Consider the following 9,116-nt stretch of genomic DNA (forward strand, 5'->3'; position numbering starts at 1 on the left):
CTAGCTGTAAATAAAGCCCATTTCTGAAGTGAAATCTAAAGACTTACTGCTTCAAATCCTTATGCTACGCTTTTCTCTAGATTGAAAGGCGAGCTACAAAGCCACTGTGCCTGTGCTTTTTTCCTTCCTTTGTTGGTTGCCTGAAACAAGTGAGATCTTTACAAGATTATATGCTATAAATGTAGATTAAATGGATTTCATAATGGAGAAAAAAATAAGGTGCAAGACATCTGTTTTTCCCTCTGCCTGTGTTTTTCTCTTTTACTGTGTCGGTCATCTCAACCCACTCTCCACCCACCCCCAGCTTGCTCAGTTTGTTACAAAGAATGTTTGTGTTTGGTCAGTGGAAGTAGAGTAAAAGAGTAATAATCTATAAAATGGCTACAGTCAAACTAGCTTAGTGTATCACAGGAAAAGTCTCTGTGGTAAAGAGAGAGCCTGTAGGCACACATTGGGAGTGGGGCTGTGGCTGATCCTCATCCCCAGTGGGCCACAGCTGTGAGCAGCAGGAGAGCAGCATTGAAGGCAATGAGACCTGGAGTGCCCAGGTGCCCTGACCAACCACCAAAGGGAACAGAGGGCACACAGGTGCAATGCACGAACATGAGGGGTGTAAAAGGGTGGGCTAAGAAAAGTAGATGCTTCCAGCCTGGTGATGTGATGTTATTCTGTATGAGAAGATGTTTGAAGCCTTCTGAGGTGGTAAGGTTTACTCTATATGGGTTGAAGCTTTCTGAAATTGTAGGATGATCCTCTGTATATTGTGGCCATCTCAACTGCAGCATATGCTGCAATAGTGGCCTGGTATAATTTCTTTTTTGTACTGATAATATTTTTGTTTACCCCTATTCTTCACCACAGTAGAATCAGATACTGAATTTCAGTCTTTTAACTTTTGTATATCTGGTTTTATATTGTACAACTGACACACAAAAAAGACCCCAATAATCTACTTACTGAGTAAGAAATGAGACTTACAAGTTTTTACTTGCCAAGTCTATAGTTTTGGAATTCATAAAGTGCACCCAAGCCACTGTCACAAACCACAGTGTATCCACTGATTTCTCTTCTTTAAAGAAGGAGGAAGGAATAGGGAACTACTAATTCACTGTAGTATTGGATTCAAGTCCCACGTAGGCACTCTGTATTCTACAGTCATACATAGTGTAAAGAGAACAGGTAGTTGAAATTGTAGCTTTCAAATGTTGGTAAGGAATTAAGTCACCTGGTGTAGATGACATAGGGTTTCTAATACTAGAATAATTCTTAGACAATTGGATTGTGAGATACCTCTAAACCTCTGCTTTGGCTTTTTTCTGTGTACAAGATACCAGTCTTCCAGGGCTAACTTCCAAGTTCCTTTGTTTTGTGTATTTAGAGAGCTTATACAAGCAAGTGCCCAGCCCCATTCATTGAACTGGACACCAACCAAATTTTATCAGTTGAGGAACAGGTGGTGTCGTTTCCGTGATACATCTCTTGGTTTGATGGTTTCTACCCGATCTGAAAGTTGCTATCTTTCTAAATTTTACCAAGTGTAAGGTCTGATTGCTTGTAGGGTATCTTAAAATGTAAATTGTTGTTGTAGGCTGACTTAGATAGTTGTGGGGAGTTTTTTGCTGCTTTTCCTTCTATCCTGTGGGAGCAAGTGAGCTAATGGGATTCATATTATGTTGCCATGAATTGTCACTTCTTTATGCTAACAGATGATCTTCATTTGTCAGACTTTCTCTTGACTATGTAATTTGTTTAAGGAAGAAAATCTAGACTGCCTTTCTTGTTACCTTGATGGAATTTTGGCTTGTCACTCTTGGAGTCTCCTGAGATGGAGGCTCACAAGTGTGAGAACAGTGACTTTCCATTCATGAATGCTGAAATTGTAAGGGACTGCCTGTACTGGCTGAGTGTTCACAAGTCCATGGAGCCTGATGGTGTTCATCGCAGCATTCTGAAGAAGCTGGTGTATGATATGGAAGGACCCCTCTTGATCATCTACCAAAGGTCTGGGAAGGTCCCTGCTGACTGGAAGCTAGTTAATGTTCTTCCAGTTTACAAGGACATGAGGGAAGACCTAGGAAATGAAAAACTTTTAGTCTAACTTCAATTATATTTATTATACCTAGTATTATTGAAATGTGTTGTTTCTCTTCTGGCCTTCTACAAAATCTAAGTGCAGTAACGTAGGAGTTGTGGACATGATTATACCAGGTAACTGCTGCCCCTGTTGTTAGATCTTGTAAGCACATCTGGTTAAAAGACATTCTATCCTACAATTCTGTCACAGAGGTAGAAAGCCCAGAGCCCTTCACCACCAGCCAGAAAAGAGATGGACAGGATATCTCTGAGACCAGGTGATCCATTCATATCTACTGCTGTTGCACATGCTGCAGGGGAGGTGGAATCTGCACTAGATGGAGTTGGAGGAGATGGGAGGAGGTTGAGGGGGACAAATGAGAAATAGTTGTAAAATGTTCCTCTGAGTGCCCTCCTGCTGATTTTTCTGTGGGAGGAATGAGTCACTGATATGAGCAATGAATAAACAAAGGGTGAAAGATTGCAAGTATAGCCTATTCATTGGAGCTAAATGTTCATCTAAATGCAGTGGCACATTTTTGTGTCCCAGATCTGAGATATTAGTCACTTTCTGACTGAAAGTTCTTGGGCTCTGAACACACAGGGCTTTGCAGTGCTTGAACAAACGTTAGTATTAAAAAGTTTTAGCCCCTGGGATACATGTTTTAGTGTGCACCTAAGTCGTAAGATTCCCCAGTCATAAGTTTGCTGTGGATTTGTGAAGGATAGTGGTTCAAACTTGTAATATATACTTTTATAGGTTAACCTCCCTGAACCAAACAGGCAAGTTTTGTTTAATAGAGGCAAGGTAATTAATCACTTCTGCTGTAAATTAACAAGTGTCTCTGAAAGGGTAACACAGTGAAATTTGTAATTACCACTTGGGAAATTCTGCACCTTGAGAATGTTTGCACTGGGGATGAGAGGCAGCTAGCCCAGCCCAGTCCTCTCGTGCAGGGAAACGAGTGCTGAGAAACCTTGCCAAAGGTTTGAGCCAGCTGTGTCAAGTGAGGGACGTGCCATGGAGATTTCTGGGGAATCTCTCCTTTTGTATACTGTAATCTTCAAACATCTTGTAAGCATAGATTTCCTCCAAAGTTTCTAGAATTCTTAACATACTCTTCGTTCATCAACAAGTTAGCACTGTTCAGTAGGGCTTTTCTTTTTTCCCTGTGGAGCGTGTTATTTCTTTTCTGTTACTTGTTCTTAACAAAGGTGAGTGCCCCTGAATTGTTTACAGCTCTTATTAAAAACCTCTAGAATAGAATTAGAGGACATGAAACACCAAACCAAATGAGGTGAGGGAGGTTTTACTTCTGCTTACTTACAGCTGCTGCTGCTGTGACACAGAGGACAAATGAGAGTGGGGGAATGGTAGAGAGGGGTGTCCAGCCCTGTCCTGGGGGATTTGATTCTAAAATAGAGAGGAAAGGTTTTCTGAGTAGTATTTAAGTTTCCACTCGCTCCACACTTCAGGAAATCTGTTGTTGGGCACAGGACACCTTTTGGGCATTTTTGGGGGCTCTTGATTCTTTGGAGAGGTTTTAAAGTCCGAAGCCACAACCCTGGACTTAAATCCATAATTACATGTATTTTGATAGAAAATGTTTTCTTTCATATAACTGCATATTAGCAGACATTTTACCAGGAATTTGCAAGCAATTTCATGTCCTGCAACTTAATTGCTCAAGTAACAGAACACTGAAACTAATCAGCTTTTGCAGCAGCAAGTTAGTGACTTTCAGAAACCAGCCCACAGGAGAGAAAAGAGCAGTGTTCAGTTATGTTCCAAATGTGAAATTCCTGAATGATAAGCCAAAAAAGAGTATTTTGATTACCTCTGTGTTTCCTTGTTTTATACAGCTATTGTAATTTAAATGAAATAATTTTTTTAGAAAGTAGCAAAGCTAAATTTTTATTTGAAAATTATCAGGTGTGGATAAATGTACAACCTTGTGTACTCTTGGTCTCTGAGTAAGTTAACATTCCTATCAATAGCCTTTCTTTTGCATGCAGAGTTTGCTCTTAAAATTACATCATAAGTGTCTCTGCAGCTTTGTAGCTATTTCAAAGCCTTTGTGAACATCAATTTTTGTCTTAAATTAACCCGCTACTGCAATAATACTGACTGATGTAACATTTATTACCTTTTCTTTCCATCTTCCTGGTCTGTGGAAGAATAGCTGGTGTCCCTTCTGAGAGACAGTGCTTAATCATTTGTGTTCTTATTCCTCAGTGTGTAACTGAATTGCCTGATAGATGTTACTTGTTAAATAGTATCAGTTGATAGGAATGCTCTGCAAATATGTAAATAATTGTTATTCAACACTGCAATTACAATTTTACAATGTGTAGAAGCACAGGGGTCCATAATTATTCTTTCCAATCAATGTGTTTGGTTGAAGCCAGCTCCAAAACTGCTGACTTCTGGAAACAGCTCACTCTTCCCTACAGCAGTTCTTCATTACAGTCTCCTGCTCCATGGAGACCAAGCCTGTGACATCTCCTCGATAAAGGTATCTGTTGGATCAGTTGTATCATATTTTCCTTCCTAGAACTGTTAATCAGTCCTGGTCAATCCCAATATACACAAACTATTTTTAAGAGAGTGGTATAATTAGGAGACCTCTTTGGCCCTTTGGTATATTGCAGTTCATGTCTTACTGTTTATAATTCCTTTTAAGATTTTTCACAATTTAATAAAATATTAAAAAAATGCACTTAGTTATACCTAGATAGAACCTAAAGAATAAAGAAAATAACTGATACATTTCATAAAACCAAACTTCTTGACAAAGCATGAGAAATTATATTGAAAAAAGGTATCTTCACTGAGTTTTAAGACAGTGCTGCAGCAGGGCCATATTTTTCCTGGCACTGAACAAGTGGGATCTAATCCAAAGTACAAATCATAATAGGATATTTTCTGTGGAGTTAAATGGTCTGTGTAGCAGTTATACAGGGAGGGCCAACCTGCCACCACACTGCACAGAAGCTGCAAAGGGCGTGAGGGTGGTGAAGGGACTTGCCCAAAGCCAGATGGCAGCGGAGTGGAGATGGAGCCGCAGCCTCCCCATTCCATGGGGACAGCAGGCTCACCCACCCGGGCCAGGGGCAGCCAGCACTGGCATGGTGCTGCTCCTGGGCTGCCTGCATGCCCAGGGCTGCTGGCACGCTGCTCTTGGAGCCATTCAGCACAAGCTGTCGTGCACGGTGCCTGCTGGCACACAAGGGGATCCTGTTCCTGCTCTTTCTGTGGTATTTATTGTCTATTGATGCAGCTCCACAGAGGCTCTTGTGGATTGCTGGGTTCCTTGCAACACTCCCCGCTACTGAGCGTTGTGTGCAGGCAGAGCAGGATTGTCTTCCATGTTCCCCACATTCGGCTGACAGCTTTAGACAGCTGTCCTGCTCTGAGCAGCCAGGCAGGCTTCCTCAAGAGGTGTCAGTTCTAGCCATTATTTGGAACACAGTGTGACCTTGGGAAAAACACCACAACTATTAACAGACCAGAGCATGTTATGACCTGATATACTGAAGTACTTAGGTGTAAACAGGCAGGAGATAAAGTTTTCCTATCAAAAAGGCAGTACATCCATCTAAACCACTGCAGCCATTGATCCAGGCTTTTATACATCTGTTACACTTTGGAACAAACAAACAGCAAAGTGTGAAGAGTGTAAGAGGAAGGCACCAAGGCTCTTTGGGGTGAAGTTGTTAAAAGATGATTGCACAGAAAGTCCACAGTGGAGTCTGGTTGATTCAGTAGCTGGTGTGGGTGAGATGCAGGCTTTCATTTCTGAGTGTTATGGTGGGAGCACTTTATGGCATCACCTGTTCCAGCACTCATGCTAATGAAGTACACTTACACCTTGCTGGAGAGAGAGCTATCCCTTCTGCTCCAAATACTGTAATGTGATGTACAGAGTCAGAAAGGAAAGGTGGGATTTCAGGGGAATCACCCTGAAAACATCAATTTCATATTGAGGTTGGGCTGGGAAGGAGAAGAAAAGCCCGTCCAGCTTTGGGCAGGTGAGGATGTGTTACCTGTGGCATGTGACCGAAGGCTGAGTCCAAATCTGGCTCCTGAATCCCTCTTGGCTGATATTGCACAGGATGGTCCCTGTGTCAATTCCACGAGCCTCTGCAGAGAGCCCCTGTCTTAAGGAACTGTGAATGCATGACTGGGACCTGTAATCCTCATCCAGGAAGGATGGGAACGGGGATGTGTGAAGTAGAACTGCAATAAGCAAAGTGGGAGTGCATGGGTAATGCCTGGCGGGAGAAACTTTTTCTTTCTAGCGCACACAATAAGAAATTATTGCTACATCTAGTTTTCCTTTGCTTAGCTATCCATGGTATCTTAAATAAGGAAGATGGTGTGTTAGTAGAACAAAAAATTTTAGGCATTCATATGGCAAAGGGAAAATCTGGACTTCCAACAGTTAAAAGCCAAACAGAAGTGACAGCTAGAGTGAAAGATCAAAAGGCAAGGTGTGCTACTGGCCATTTCCAATGAGATGCTCAAACAAGTTGATTCCTTTGGGTATGTTTCAGTATCTAGGGACATGTCTTGCTGTCAGTCGGTCCACTGTAAATCTGGAGCTTTATGGAGTTTTGTCGTGCTTGTGCCAGTACAACTGAGAGTAAACTTTGGCTCTGGTTACATCCATCTAGAGCAAGCTGCAGCTTGCCTTATCCAGAGACAAATTCCTGTTGTCTTCATAGAAGTTTTTCATGACTTGGGACATGTGGATTTGGTACAGTAATACTTAACATTGTGATGTTGCTGTAAACACTGGGATGTTTACAGAAAGGAGAGACAGATCAGACCCCTGCCAACTATTTCACAGGAGCATAGGGTTTCTTCCAAGAAAAATATTTGAGCTCTCTAGGGCAGCATCTGCCCCCCTTCTGTTCTGCAGGAAAACCTACATTCAAGAAGATTAAAATTAGCCTCCATGGATTCCTGAAGTCAGCTTGAGAATTTCCTGTGTCTTGCAATTTCTAAGTGCACTAATTCTTCTAAGTGTCAGTGAAATTGTAATGGGTACTGAGCAATTGTCTCCCATCCCTTGGGAGTTCCAGCCTCAGTCTGCCCTGAGCCAGGGTATGCATCATTTGATAATTACAGGCTAAGACTCTGTTCCAAGAGAACAGTAAGTGAACTCCTATAAAAATTGAGGATGAAGATGTTGACTATTTAGAAAGGAAAAGCTGTATTTTAGATGCACTTCTCCTGTGCATCAGACTTTCTGAGTTAGATACAACATATGGTTGCATTTTTGTTTCTCAGTTGAACCCCTTCTTAGATACAAGTCATCCATTCAAAGCAGAAATTTATTTAGCCTTTTTTTCTACATCCTGCAGCTCACACTCCAGCATGTAAAGTTAAAACAAATAGCCACTGAGGCAATTTCAATGACAATTAATACATAAAAGCCATCATAAGCTGCTTCAGTTACAGTAAGAACTGGTTCTAAACTAGCAGGAACTTTCTGTCTGCAGTGTGGGAAGAGCATTTGCAGAGCTCTGTGCCAGAGGTTAGCTGGCAGTGAGAGGGAGCTGCTGCTGCCGAGGTGGAAGTCACTGGCTGCAGCTTCACGTGGATTGGTCAAGTTGATGTTAAGCTGGTGACTCAGTGGTAAACAGAGAGCTGGAGCTCTCCCTGTGCAAACTCTGCAAACACAAGAAATAATCTTCCCTTCATTTTGCAAAATACCAGAGGTTGTACAAATAATTGCAAAGGTGGGATAGAAGGTATTAGGGTTTTTTCACCCTGGCCAATATAATTAAAATGTTCCCTGGCATGATCACCGTCTTGGGTGATCATGCCCCAGCCTTGAACCAGAGATGTTGCTGGATTTCTGTCCCTCGTTTACCAGAGGGGGAAGTTCAGTACTTCTTGTTAGTGCTGTTTTCAGCAGCTCTACCAGCATGGCTTCTCTTGGTCAGGAGCTGAGCCCCAGAGCTCATGTGGCTGGAGATCATCTCTTCCACATCACCAACTGGATTTGCTGTTACAGCAAAGCGAAGCTGAATATTGCCTGTCTACTGCTATTGCAATACTCAGTATTTCCTTGTTATGTTTCCCAGAGAGTTCATATATACACTAAAGGAAGGGGAAGACACAGGTGGACCTTCCTCTATCAGATCATTTTTCAGCTTGAGGTCTGCTCTCTCCACTGCCAACAGGAGGAGATTACTACGGTCTTCTGTGGGAGTGTCTGTGGGTCACTGCTCTGGTGCTTCAGATCAGCTCCTCTGGCACTCAGCTGTGGTTGCTCTGCTGCCAGTGCAGCTGTAAATCAGAGTGAGCTGTGCATGGGAAAAGGGAACCTTCAGGTCTGTTGCACACTGGCGTGGAGTCCTGTCAAGCCATCATTTGGTGTCAGAGCAGACACCTCCAAAGCCTTCTGGTTCCAGAAGCCTTACTGGGCTGCTCATCAGAATTCCCTTTTCACTCTGAGGGGCAGGAAAGCCTCTTTGGCACACAGTCTGTGATAAACATTCCACTCTTCCCTACCCCATCCAAAGGTGTCAGTACCTCCCAGTCTCTCAGGATCTATAATTGTACCCAAGTCAGCCTTTGGAAGCTGCTGTGTAAGCAGTGCATGCTGCCTTCAGCACCAAGAGGGTCATTGCAAACAAGAACCTGCAAAGCAAACTACACGTGCCCCCGTACAAACTCCACATTAGGATTTGTTCCTTGCACTGATTGCTGAGGTCTGAGCAGAAGGGTCCTGCATCTGACAGCAAAAATAAAGGATGTTCTTTTCCATTTCTGCCTTTTTTTTCTGGAGACACGGTGTGCTCAGTACAGAGGTGAGGGAAGAGGTGCTTCAGCTCCACATAAATATTCTGGATCTCCACCAGCCAGTCTCCAGTTCTCCAGAACCTATGTTTAGCAGCACTAATGAAACTTAAAATAAAAAACTTGTGTTGCATTTACGAGATTTGGGGATTTTGGTGGTTTTTTTTTTGGTTTTTTTTGGTTTTTTTCCTTAATTCCTTAACAATTCTCCAGGTTGCCATACTGGTTC

Source organism: Serinus canaria, chromosome 3 (assembly GCF_022539315.1).
Source record: "Serinus canaria isolate serCan28SL12 chromosome 3, serCan2020, whole genome shotgun sequence".
NCBI lineage: Eukaryota > Metazoa > Chordata > Aves > Passeriformes > Fringillidae > Serinus > Serinus canaria.